The sequence below is a fragment of the Sminthopsis crassicaudata genome, chromosome 1 (assembly GCF_048593235.1).
Source record: "Sminthopsis crassicaudata isolate SCR6 chromosome 1, ASM4859323v1, whole genome shotgun sequence".
Classification (NCBI taxonomy): Eukaryota; Metazoa; Chordata; class Mammalia; order Dasyuromorphia; family Dasyuridae; genus Sminthopsis; species Sminthopsis crassicaudata.
Window position 1 is genome coordinate 582,924,941 of NC_133617.1, and position 13,331 is coordinate 582,938,271.

General features: G+C 35.3%; 1 long non-coding RNA gene across 1 annotated transcript; it reads right to left on the bottom strand.

Annotated features, from left to right (window-relative positions):
• Positions 1–1,084: 1,084 nt before the first annotated feature.
• LOC141555406 (uncharacterized) lies at positions 1,085–9,937 on the bottom strand. Its single transcript, XR_012486182.1, has 3 exons — positions 9,915–9,937; positions 2,956–3,021; positions 1,085–1,915 (listed from the first exon to the last, which is right to left on the bottom strand). It is a non-coding gene; the product is annotated as an uncharacterized LOC141555406 (long non-coding RNA).
• Positions 9,938–13,331: the final 3,394 nt, after the last annotated feature.

Sequence of the window (13,331 nt, forward strand, 5' to 3'; positions counted from 1 at the left end):
TGAGCTCCACCAAAAGAAGTTGATATGGAATAGAGGAAAAGGAACTTTCTGCTAATGGACAGTCTTCTCATAAGCATTCCTTAAGATATAAAGGAGTTTCAGATTGGATGGGGTCCAACTATTCAGAATGTCACTGTCAACAAGAAATCACAACTCCACAAAAGGTATGTGAAAACTAGGTTTATTCTAAGAGAAAAGAACATCATGTAGAATCCAAAGAATGAACAATCCATACAGAAATTTGCGCATTTTTAGCAACACAACTAGGGGAGGAGGAAATACCAGAAATCTCCACCTAGAGGGTGTGGCATGAGAGGGAGAAAGTTGCAGTAAAGGTGGGCAAAGAACAAAAACCCTCCTGGGTGGGGAGAAGCAAGGCAATGGCAAAAGACACGTTCTTATCCCTTGGGAACTGCTAGACTATAAAGACAAAATGGTCTGCTTACCTACAAACGTCCCACCTGTACAAGCAGTTTCTCAGCCTAGAACAGATTGACTGGCACCTTTCTTGACTCCTAAGGCCACAAAAGGAGTCCAGTTTGGAATGCAAACAACAAATTATTTCATCTGCAGGGGGGAAGGGAAGGCTTTGTCCTTGACACATTTGGGTTCTCCTGCACACTCTGTGTCCTGTATTTTAAGAAAATATGACAACTCAAAAATTTAAGGGATCCCTTAACATTCCTTAACATTGCCAACCTTGACCTTGGGGAAGAGATTTGGGGACAGGAGAAGTTGGTCAAGTAAGCAGAGAGAAGGGGAAGGAAGAAGAAAGCAGATGTTAGTGTAAGTAGGAGATAGGAGTGTGGAATGGTTGAGAGCAAGAGTCAGCAAACAGATTCTCCCTTCCCTCCAAAAGCAACACTTTGCTAACTGAAGTAGGCCAATGACTTAGAATTCATACTCAAGTCACAAGGGCAAAGTGTATGTGTATCTGGGGGATGGGGGAAACAGTATTAAACTATGTTACTTAGCCAAGAATTTGAGAGAGCAGTTGATGCTAGAAGTAAAATTAAATACTTACTCTAGGCTTAAGCTTAGTCAATTCTAACTTTCCCTTTCTTTTTCCCTGTGCTTGTTTTTTGTTTTTTACTTTTGTTTTTGTTTTTGCTTTTTGGTTTTTTATGCTCCAGAGTTTGAAAAGAAACTCATACCCACCTGTGGAAAGGAATAAAAAGTGAGTGCTTAGAAAGGGAAAGCCATGCCCTCCGGAGCTCCCAAGAAAGTTCTGTCCACTATAGAGAGGGGAAAGAAGCTATGTGAGCATGGTCAAATGTGTGCTCCAGTTTGAGGAATGATTGACAACTCAACCTGCCTAGCTCCCTGGTGTCAAATGGGGCTTACGTCAGCCCACAAGCTGATCTGATTTGGTCTGTACACAGCTGCCCAAACACTAAACTCATTGTTACAATTTAGCTCCATACATTTATAACTGGAAAGGACCTTAGAAAACACTGAGAAGAAAGAATTCTTACAAAATGAGGAAATTCAACTTAAGTGATTTGCCTCAGGTCATATAGGAAGTGAAAGATTTGAATTCAAATCCAGCTGCTAGAACCCTCGAGGGAAGTTTTTTCCGACTGCAGGACACGGCTTCCAAATCCCACAACTCTCCTATTGCTTTACCTTAGGTACAGCATAGCCACTGATGAGTAAGGCTACTCATACCCTTCAATGCTCTCACTCCTTCACCCACTGGGGGTTACAACTTCTCCCACTTCCACATTTTATCAGCTTCTAATGACTAAGAAGTCGATCTCTTGCCTCTTTCTGTTTGAAAACTTGTGGTTGTCTGCTGGTTCCAGTTACATGCACATATTTGGCCTCTTGTCAAAGAGCAGCAAGGTTTAGTGGAAAGAACACTTAATTCTGCCATTGAGCAAATTACTTTTTCTTTGGGTCTCAATTTGCTCATCTGTAAAATGAATATGCTGAATTAATGATTTTCTATTTCACTTCAATAAGCATATTATTATTATTATTATTATTATTAATTTTGTTGTTGAGTCAATTGGGGTTAAGCGACTTGCCCAGAGTCACACAGCTAGGAAGTCTTAAGTATCTGTGATCAGATTTTTTTTTTAAATTTTAATAGTTTTTGTTTACCAGATATATGCATGGGTAATTTTAAAACATTGACAATTGCCAAACCTTTTGTTTTAATTTTTCCCCTTCTTATATTATATGGAAAATTCCATAAATTAAGGCTAAGGGATAAAGTAAAAGGGAAAATAATTAGATCTATGATTTTAGTGATATTCCAAACTTTTACTTGAAGAAACTCCTACCAACATAGTTCTACACCTTGGCTGCTGTTTGGGGGGAGGAGGGAAGGAAGGAAGAGCCTCAGGGTTAGGTGATTTGCTCAGGGTCATACAGTTGGAAAGAAGTATCTGGGGTTGGATTTGATTTCAGGTCCTCACTGTTCACTTCTCCTCAAAGCTGTCCCTTGGCTGCTACTTCTTAAAGAGTGGTCTGGAATTCTGAGAGGTCAAGAGTTTTGCCAAGAGTCACAAAGTCAATGTTTTAGAGGAGGGAATAGAACTAAAGCCCTTCTTGGCTCTAACACTAACTCCAACACTATCCATTCCCATAAAATATTAGCATTAGCCAATCAAGAAAATCAAGCTATTCCATTTTAGGGTCGAAAATAAGAGATTATGTAATCTAATTTATAACTTGTTGAGGCAGGATGTGGTTCCTTTTAGGAATGGGTATTGGGGAATGAGAAAAAAAAACACAATTTTTCTTCTAGGAGCTTTTCTGCTCCAATAGTCAAATGCCATTCAGTGAGAAGAAAAAAATGGGAGCTGGATTTGTGATTTCATTGGTATAGGGAAATATTGGGTGAAATAACAATACAGGGTAACACCTTTCAGGAGGGTGAGGGGAGGGAATTTGTAGACTTAAATCATTGCCTAAATCATTGAAACTGATTGACTTTTTAAAAATTACCTTGCCAGTATGTGTTAGAAGCAGAATTCGAATGCACGCCTTCCTGGTGGGGCACAATGAGATGCACTGTGCAAATACAAAAAAGCAAAGTAATCAAACAAACATACAAAAGAATTACCAATATAAAATCCTAAAAATTTTACTTACATAAGATCCTTAGGATTTTATAAGGTAGAAACATATAAATTAACAAATAATAAAAGAAGGGAAAAATATTTAGTTCATTGTCCTCCCATAAACATACACAACACATATATATATACATATGTGTGTATATTAGGTATATCTAAGTATATATTTGTATGTCTATATACATACATATGTGTATGTACACACATGCATGAAAGAGGATTACTATATTATATATTTATACAATATTAAAAATATAAAAAGGTTTTTCTGTCTCCATACATTTGTATATAATACATACATGTATACACATACCATATACACACAGACATAAAGACATATATATATATACTGCATAGTGTGCACATATAATATGTACACATATAAAATCATGTATGTTATTTATACGTTAGGTATACATACATACATGAAGTACAGAAAATGAAATCTATTTTACATGTAATGAATGTTATGTATAATATTTATATTTTTCTGGTTGTTGACTTTATAGTGCATCACTCCATAAAAATATCTTTTTTTAAAAATTTCCTTCACATCACAATATCCTAGTATGTTAATAATATACCGTCATTTAGCCAAGTCATTCTCCAGTTGTTGGACATATAGATTGTTAATATATTTTTTGCTATTTTGCTATTACAAACAAGGGAAATACAAATATTTTGTACCAGTGGATCTTTTATATGAGGATGGGGGAGAGAAAGTAGGAATGAAGTCCTATCTATGGATTCATAGGGTTGGAAGGTTTGATCAATGTTTTATTTTTAATATAAGTTGCTCTCTTTCAAATATTTGTCCTGGTATACCTATCTATTGGACAGCTAAACGTCACAATGGATAGAATGGCAGGTCTGGAATCAGAAAGACATGAGTTCAAATCCAGCCTCAGACATTATTTGTGTGACTCTGATTAAGCCACCTAGCCCTGTCTGCCTCAGTTTCCCCATCTGTCAAATGAGCTGGAGAAGGAAATGGAAAACCACTATAGCATCTTTGCCAAGAAAATCCTAAATAGAGTCACATGTCTGTTTCTAGACATGATTGAATAAGCAAAACCCTACTCACTCTCCATCCTCAAGATTTATTAGTTACTTTTCTTTTGGATTTTTTTTTTAATGATGCTTTATTGCCACCTGCTGGCAAGAAATCATCTAAATTTGTTATAGTATCCTCTGGCTTTCAGCAAATTAAGTAAAAAGGCATAAGAGAAGTTAGGCTAAAAGCTTAATAGATCTATAAGACAGGAAGGAACCTTAGTGATTCATCCAATTTATCCCTTATCTTTGTACAGTACTTCCCTTAAAAACAATTAACCAATTTTATCCCTTTCTTTTTATTACCTCTTAATGATAATTTTGTAACTATTTTCAATCAGAAATCCATTATTTAAAACCTAAATTTTATGACAGTCTTAAGTTTTTCTAACTTCAATGCAGTAATTCTATATGGTCATTTGTCTTTGCATAATATCTTCTATATATGTGAAATAGTAATTTTCATCCATTTGACTATCTTTTCTCTATTGTGTTTCTTTAACATTTTCTTAGAGTTCCTAAGCTATTAGAACTCTTTGTGGCTCTCTTATGAATTACAGTTAATTTTCTCTCAGTCTCTTTAATTTGTAATGACCAGAACTGACCAAGTCTGAAAATAATGGGAAATTTCTAATTCAGGATCTATTATTTATTCTGTGGCTTTGGCAAGTCATTGACTTGACTTCTTATGATTTTAGTCCAAAAAAAAGGAGACTGAACCACATGATTTTAACAGCCTTTTAAGTTGTAAGTCTTTTAGTGACCCTTTGAAAATCCCTGTGAACATCTCACAGCTTCTAACTGCTATCTGCATCAAGGATCACATCAACTCTACTTAGGTATGTCATAGCCCATCTATAACTCAAAACATTCCTTGAGATTCAGAGAGTTAAAGTGACTTGGTTTCACAGCTAGCAAATACAGAGGAAAAACTTGAACCTAATTCCTCCTGATTATAATTCTCATATTGTACCCACAATTCCATTCTGTTTGACTATATATGTGTGAGTGTGTGTGTGTGTCTCTATGTGTATATGTACCTATATACATATATAGTGAACTGTATATATAGTTCTAGTAGAGGAAACTAGTAAAGGAAAATCAGAGCATACAAAAATACATTAAGGACAAAAATACATTAATACACTAAGGTCTTAATAATTTTATGAAAAGACCCTTTGCTTTATTATAAGATTCCTGATGGATTAATTTAATTAACATGTCTCATGAAAACATTTAAAATCATTAGATTTATAAAGATTTATATGAATTATTTAGTTATAAAAATAAGTATATAAGAGACATAGTTTTAGGGGAAAATCAATTATGTAAAAGCAAAAATAAATGTTTATTAAGCACCTACTGTGTGCTAAGTACTCTACTAAGTGTTTTACAAATATTAGTTTCTTTTATCCTCTTAACAATTCTGTGAAGTATGTGCTATTATTATTTCTATTTAACAATTGAGAAAACCAAGGCAAATAGAAATAAGGAGGCTTGCCCAGGGTGTCACTCAACTAGTAAATGTCTGAGGCTGAGTGATCTTCCATATTTCAAGTTCGGTACTCCATCCATTTTGCCACCTGACAAAATACACCTGTACTACTTGGCACTGCCTCATGTTCAATAGATTAATGACCCTTCCCTTTCCTTGATTTTTTTCTGTTTTAACAGGTAAAGGATAAGCCCCTAGTCCATCTGGTGTACACCTGAGACAGGGGACTGGACCTGAGATTTTATTGGTAGTGAGTGTCCCAGATGAGGAAAGTCATCCTATAATTTAAAGCATGAAAGAGTTGCCTAAAGCATCCAAATATTAAGTGATTTACCCAGACTTATACAGCTGTGCCACAGGTAAGAGTTGAGCCCAGAATTTGAGGGCAACTTTCTATGCACTACCCCATTCTGCCAAAATATAATCCTACAGGTTGTTTTTTTTTTTTGTATTTGCCAACACTTTGTCAATGTTGAATATTATGCTTTTATGTAAAGTCAAATCAATTTTTCATTTTGATTTTGAAATTTTCATCTCATTATCTTTCAAGGTCCTAGGCTGCCTGCTTAGTTTGGGATCATCTGGGAACCTAATGAACTGATCAGCAAAGCCACTGTGTTCTCTAGTTTAAGATTATTGGCCTATTTGCTGGTAAATTTTATTTCAATTCACATGTACTTTTTAATAAGATACATATAGTCCCCAGCACAACATCTTGAGTACACTTAATATGTACTTGATGATAATGATAAGGACATTAGGCTTAGAAATGCTAGATCCTCTTCCAGAGAATGTTTCAGTGGGTTAAAGCAATTACTTAGCACTTTTATCCTAATTGAAATCACAGTCAAGTATTTGTCAGTAAAAGAGAAAAAAGAAATCTGTTTTTCAATAGATTATATTAAAATGTCCAGTCCTTTTATAAACACACGAATAAAGAACATTAATGTACTTTTAAGACACTAACTCTTAATCTTTAAATGTGACTTCATTATTATTTTTAAAATTCAGATATATTTGAAACTGCCTGATGACAAAAAATCATTGACTCTATTTTCAACAGGGATAGGGAAGAAGGAAAAGTTCTAAGGATATTTCAGGACTTAAATCAATGCTAAACTAGATTTAATCATTGTCTCCTCAATTCCACTTAGTACCTTGTTTCAAGTTCTGGCCCATAACATCTCCTGCTTTATTTTGTTTTTAGAACATAGGGGGTCATGTTCTCTTTGACTTCTCAAGGAGGTGGGAACCCCCAAAAGGGAGGTGATCACATTTTCCCTGACTCCTCAAAAAAGGGGTGAAAATACCATATAAGGAGGTGATCACTCCCTCCCTGACGTCTCAGGAAGGGAGATGAAAAGACCAACAGAAATGGGAAATCAAATCAGATTAGCAGGTTTCTGAAGGATCTCACTCTTAAAACAGGTATATATAAATCCATTAGTATGGGAGATATTACACATAATTACATAAATTACATAAGCATATAGTAACATAGGTTAGTAGTGCTGTAACAAATAACATGAATCAACATGAGGAATTATACATGTCCATAAGTCCTAGAAATAGTCTAAAAGGAATCTATTCTCCATTACTTCATGAGTCAGGAATTCAATGATTCCTCCAAGTTTTGAAGTTCTGCAATAGTCTTATGAACAATTTTTCATCTCAGGGAATCCAATGATTTCTGCCACTTTTAAAATTCTGTAACAGTCTTGTTATCAGTTAAGCTCCTTCAGTGTCAGATGTTTTTTAGGTCTTCTCCTTTGTTTTGAGATTTTTCTCTTTTTTTCTGTCTCTCTCTCCAGGTGCTCGTTGGCACTCATCTGATTCCTTCTCCATCTGTAGAAATACAAGCAAACCCTTTCTCCCAAGCATTTAACCTATATAGTCCCTTCTATTTAACACTTTCTAAATCTCTTCTCATCACCTGGCAATTACATTGAAGCTGCTCATTACATTGGAGTTGATCGAACTGGACACTGCCTTTCTGTTGGGTTAAAAAAAGCCTATATTCTCCTCAATTGTAATCTCTTTCTGCCATCTGATTGCTTCTCTGGTAATTGATCATTTTTATAGACCTGGGCTGCCATCAGCCTTTTGTTTGATATTTTGGAGCTGGGTCCTGCCTCTCATTTCCCTGGGTCAATCTACATTCTGAGGCCCTGAGGAAATCTCAGTTGCATTTTGGACATGGGGTTTTAGATCTTATTCTCTCAGCCTGTCTTTTTGCTCTATCTTTATGCTACACTGAGCTCTAAGATATCCTATTTTTCCACACTGAAAACATCAATGACTCTCTCTATAAGTCCCTTGCCAAGAGGGACCCTGTCTTCCCATGTTTATCATAGTCTGGGTATAATAAGCATTTGTGTCTACTGTGGCACAGCATCTTATGATCTCCTCTAAAGGAGCATCTTTGTGTAGTCCCCATATAATTCTTCTGCAAACCTCATTGGCATTTTCCTTAGCCAGTTGTCTGATCATTATTTCTGTAGCTGCATTTTCTCCAATGGTTCTTGTGACAGCTGTTTGCAAACTTCCCACAAAATCTGCAAAGGGTTCATTGGGACCTTCCTCTATTTTTGTTAAGGCTTCCCCTTCATCTTTTCCTGGGAGGGAGCACCAAGTTTTGATTGCAGCAGAAGCAATTTGCTCATACAATGCCATGGGATAATTAATTTGTGCTGAATTATCTGCATACTGACCTTCACCTGCTACTTGATCAAAAGTGATTTGTACATTAACTCCAGTGTGCTTATTGCATTGGGCTTGTATCCTGCATAATTCACCATATTCTAAAAGCCACAACAAGTTTTGTCCAGGTTCAAAACATGTCCTTGCTATGGATTTCCAGTCACTGGGGGTTAAATTTTCATAAGCCAAATTCTCTAGTAACATCTTAACATAAGATGATATAGCCCCATAAAGAGTGCAACTCTTTTTCAAATCCTTAATTTTTTCCAGATCAAAAGGAATGTGTCTTCTCCTTTGTTGACCTGAAGAGTCAAGTTCTTCAATCACAGGGTATGCATTTATTAAGTCCTGTGCATTTATTAATATCCTGTCTTTCTTTCTTAGCTTTCACCAGTGCCTTTTGTAATCTTATAGGCTGCGTCATATAGGTGGTTCTCCCCCTCCTCCTTCTCCCTCCACTCCCTCCACCCATGAAGGGAGGTAGGTCAGGGGATGAGGAATGCCCTAATTTATCCTACTGTGAAACACCACACTCAAAATAGTATTTAGCTTCATTCTTATCTGATTCTTCATCCTTTTCACCTAGTTTGTCTGGATCCTTCCTCTCCTCTTTCTTCTTTTTCCTTATTCTATAATTTGTATAATTTCTTAAAGCCAGTTGTATTAAATTATATGTATAAAATGTTTCTTTGGAAATTGAGTCAGGTCCATTATAATTGTAGTATTCACATAGTTGCTTTCCTACTAATTTACACTCGTCTGGATTTAATTCTTTTTCCTTAGAGAACCAAGGAGATGTGTATTGTACTGTTTCTAAAAGTTCAATGATCTGTTCCCAAGTTACAATTAACCTTTTTTTTTTTATCAGTCTGACCAAGCTTTCGACACATTTTCCTTTCAATGGAGAAATCTTTTTTCTAAACATTTGTCCCATTTTAGCTGGAATACTACTTTAACTCTTTACAAAGTTTCTGGGTCAGGGAGACTTTTTCACTGAAATCAGGATTGGAGGCTTTTCCACTGAACTCAGGAATGTCAGCCCCACATTCGGATGCCAAAATGTAATGTTCTCTCTAAAACATAATATTCTCTGTCGAGCTTTTCTTGGGGTCTCTGGGAGCAGCCTTCCTTTCAGTTCAGTAATCATAAGAACAGCCAGGTGTTAAAGTCCAAATCTGTTATTATCTCTTTCAAAGTCTTGTCTCCTTTCTTGGGGCCTGGTTAGCTTTCTTATAGTCCAGATCCTTTATTATTGCCTTCCTGGGGCTGGGCAGCTTTCTGGAGAGCCTTTCAGTCTGGCCTTGATCTTAGTGGGGGAAGTGCAGGAGTCCAGGCCAGTCACCAGGAAGATCAAAGGTCTAATTGAATTTCTCCCCTTGATTCTGAGAGCTTAAGTTCCTGCTGCCAGGCCTTTGCCTTCTCTCTGAATGCCTCTGAATCTCCTTGGTGAGGCTTCTAGCTTATATGCTTCACACTGAGTATACACTAATTGTTATATCACTAGGAAACCATTATTTATTGTAGGATTAAATCAATGCTAAACTAGATTTAACCATAGTCTCCTCAATTCCACTTAGTACCTTGTTTCAAGTTCTGGTCCATAACATATCATCTCCAAGTGAAAAATCTCTATATTACTTACTATTTCCACTTATAGATTAAATCTGATTCATCTCGCCTCACCAAATCCTTACTCCAAAGGAAATCTCATATGCAGTACACAAATTTCAAAGCTGGTTCAGAAAACAGGACAGAGGTTGGCTGACTATCAAGAAAACCCCTAAAAACTTTTACCACCTCCATTCAGGCTACAGAAAGACTTCACAGACAGTTCTTCACAGATTTCATAGCAAAAGCTTCTGTTCTTATTTGCAGATTAAATGTGGTTGTGGATGTTTGTTGAATTCACAATTAAAATAAGAACCCGTAGGCCATTCCCCTAGAGGGATACCTTTATAGGAAAACTCAATTGTATTGCTAAAGGAGTACCTCTAAAACCTAGATTATCAGAAATGGACCTTTTGTTAATACAAAAAAAGGGCTGGATTCATAGGAAAGGAACTTTTTACCCAGTGATAGGAGATCTAGGAGCAACTCCCTGAAAGAAAATGCCTGCAGGGGGAACAAGACTGGAACCCCATTAATGAAAAGCAGGGAAGATGTCTAAAGAGGAATAAAGATAGAATCCAGCCCAGTCTATAAATAAAAATCACAAACAAAGCCATTAGGAGTTAACTTCTGATAGATGAAGGTAGTATGAAGTGGGCAATGTGATATACCTGAAGGACCATAAAGACCTTCAGATATAATAGAACTCAACTGATTGTGTGCTATAAGTGGTGTTTGGAGAAATTTTATTCACTTGTAAATATATTTGTCTTTACTTTATTAAGTCATGTAACATGACACACAGAAAACAGATGTACTAATTTTCACAAATCTTTAGATATCCAGTTCTATTTTGAGCCTAACTTCACAACCATGTTTGATCAGAACAAAAGTTGCAGAGAAGGGGCCTGCCACTATTAAGCTGGACCAGTTGAAGCAGCTAGGTGTCCTAACAGGAAGGTTAAATCATCTCCCTTCAGATTCCACTGGAAATAGGTCTGTGCATCCCTTTGCCTAAGAGCCTTAAAAACATTAGCATGCTTTCTTTCTTCTCCCTCCCTTAGACTAGTTGCCCTACTTCCAGCCTAGCCCTAGATGTCCAAGGTAGCAGACCTTAGGAAGAAAGGACTCAGCAATCACAACTACTCAGAAAAGAAAGTTCTCGTTACCAATGTCCTTGGAACTGACAAATGGCTTAACAGCAGAAACAACTACAAAGTATTAACATAAATGACAGTAGAGGAATATGCTTATGTCTGCTTTACTGCTATACCCTGTGGATCATGACTATAACTGATTTACAGCTGAAACCTCCTCCCTTTGTCATCTCCTCCTTTTAGAAGGTGAGTTCTTTGAAAGCAAGGATTACCATACTTTTCTATTAATATTCCCAGAAATTATCAAAGTGTTTTGCATGATGTAAGTGCTTAACTAATACTTTTCATTTATTTTCACTCATTTTTCATTCATCCAGGAGCTATTTAGGATAGCAAAACTGACATGCAATAACCTCTCCAACGCTATCTTCTCTCTCTGTTGTTAAGTTTCTTCTCTACAGTCACCAATATTCCTTTTAATCACAATCTCTGAAATTCTACTGTTAACAAGGATGATGATACACATATACAGACAAGTGCTACTGTTTAACTCCTCATCCCTTCTTCCTTATCTTTTTTTTTTTTCTTCTTCTGTCACTTCTGCTCTAGTGACAGAAGCTAGCTCCTTTCGTTCTGTATCTTCATCTAATCAATCTTGGTGTTTTATAGGTAATCATTAGGTCTTTAACTTTCCTTAATTACATTCATTTGTTGTTAAATGTTCAGAAGCCATTTTGCTATTTTTTGTTGTTTTGGTTACTTATAGGCTTGGAACAAGCTCAAAGTTTTTACAGAGCTATGGTTTTACTAAATTACCAAATAAGTTGATGTTTCCAATTAATACAGAAAAATCAAATACTCGAATCATATTTTTGAATTTAATCAGTTCTGCTTACGAAAAATATCTTTAATATTTAGAAGAATTGAACATCTTTAACCTTTATTGTATTACTTGCTATCTAGAGGAAGAGGGAAGGGAAGAAGGGAGGGAGAAAAATATGGAACATAAGGTTTTGCAAGAGTGAATGTTGAAAACTATCTTTGCATTTCATTAATGAATATGGATGCAAAAATTCAAAATAAAATAGTAGCTGGGAGACTGCAACAATATATTATAAAGAGTATATAATATAATCAAGTAGGATGTATACCAAGGACTGCAGGAATGGTTTAACATAAGGAAAACAACATAATTGATTATATCAATAATAAAAACCATATGATTATATAAAAAGATGCAGAAAAAGCTTTTGATGAAGTACAACAATTATTCCTACTAAAAACTTTGAAAGCATAGGTATAAGTGGATTTTTCCTTAAAATAATAAGAAGCATCTACCTAAAATCATCAGAGAGCATTATTTGTAAGGAGGATATGCTAGAAGTCTTTCCAATAAGATCAGGAGTAAAAAAAGGATGCCCATTATCACCAATATTCTTCAATATTGTATTAGAAATGATAGCAACAACAAAAAGAGGAGAAAAAGAAATTGCAAGAATCAAAATGGGCAATGAGATAACAAAAATATCTCTTTTTGCTGATATGATAATATAGTTGGAAAATCCTAGAGATTCATCTAAAAAGCTAATTGAAACAATAATTTTAGCAAAGTAGCAGCATACAAAATAAACTCATATAAACCATCAGCATTTCTATATATCATCAACAAAATCCTTTAAGAAAAGATATTAAGACACCCCATTGAAAATAATTATAGACAACATAAAATACCTTGTAGTTTACCTGCCAAGACAAATCCAGGAACTTTATCAACATAATAATAAAACACTTTTTAATACAAAGTCATATTTAAATATGGTCAAATGGTATCCTATAGAGTAGGGTGGGAAAGGGGGGAGGGAGAGAGATAGTTTGGAATTTTCAAATGTAACCAAAAAAATTAATTAAAAAAAAAAGAGATGATATCAATGAAATTATATGATTCTTGGTGTCTTATAGGTAACCATTAGGTCTTTAACTTTCCTTAATTACATTCATTTGTTGTTAAATGTTCAGAAGCCATTTTGCTGTTTTTTGTTGTTTTGGTTACTTATGGGCTTGGAACAAGCTCAAAGTTTCTACAGAGTTATGGTTTTACTAAATTACCAAATAAGTTGATGTTTCCAATTAATACAGAAAAATCAAATACTCGAATCATATTTTTGAATTTAATCAGTTCTGCTTAAGAAAAATATCTTTAATATTTAGAAGAATTGAACATCTTTAACCTTTATTGTATTACTTGCTCTCTAGAGGAAGAGGGAAGGGAAGAAGGGAGGGAGAAAAATATGG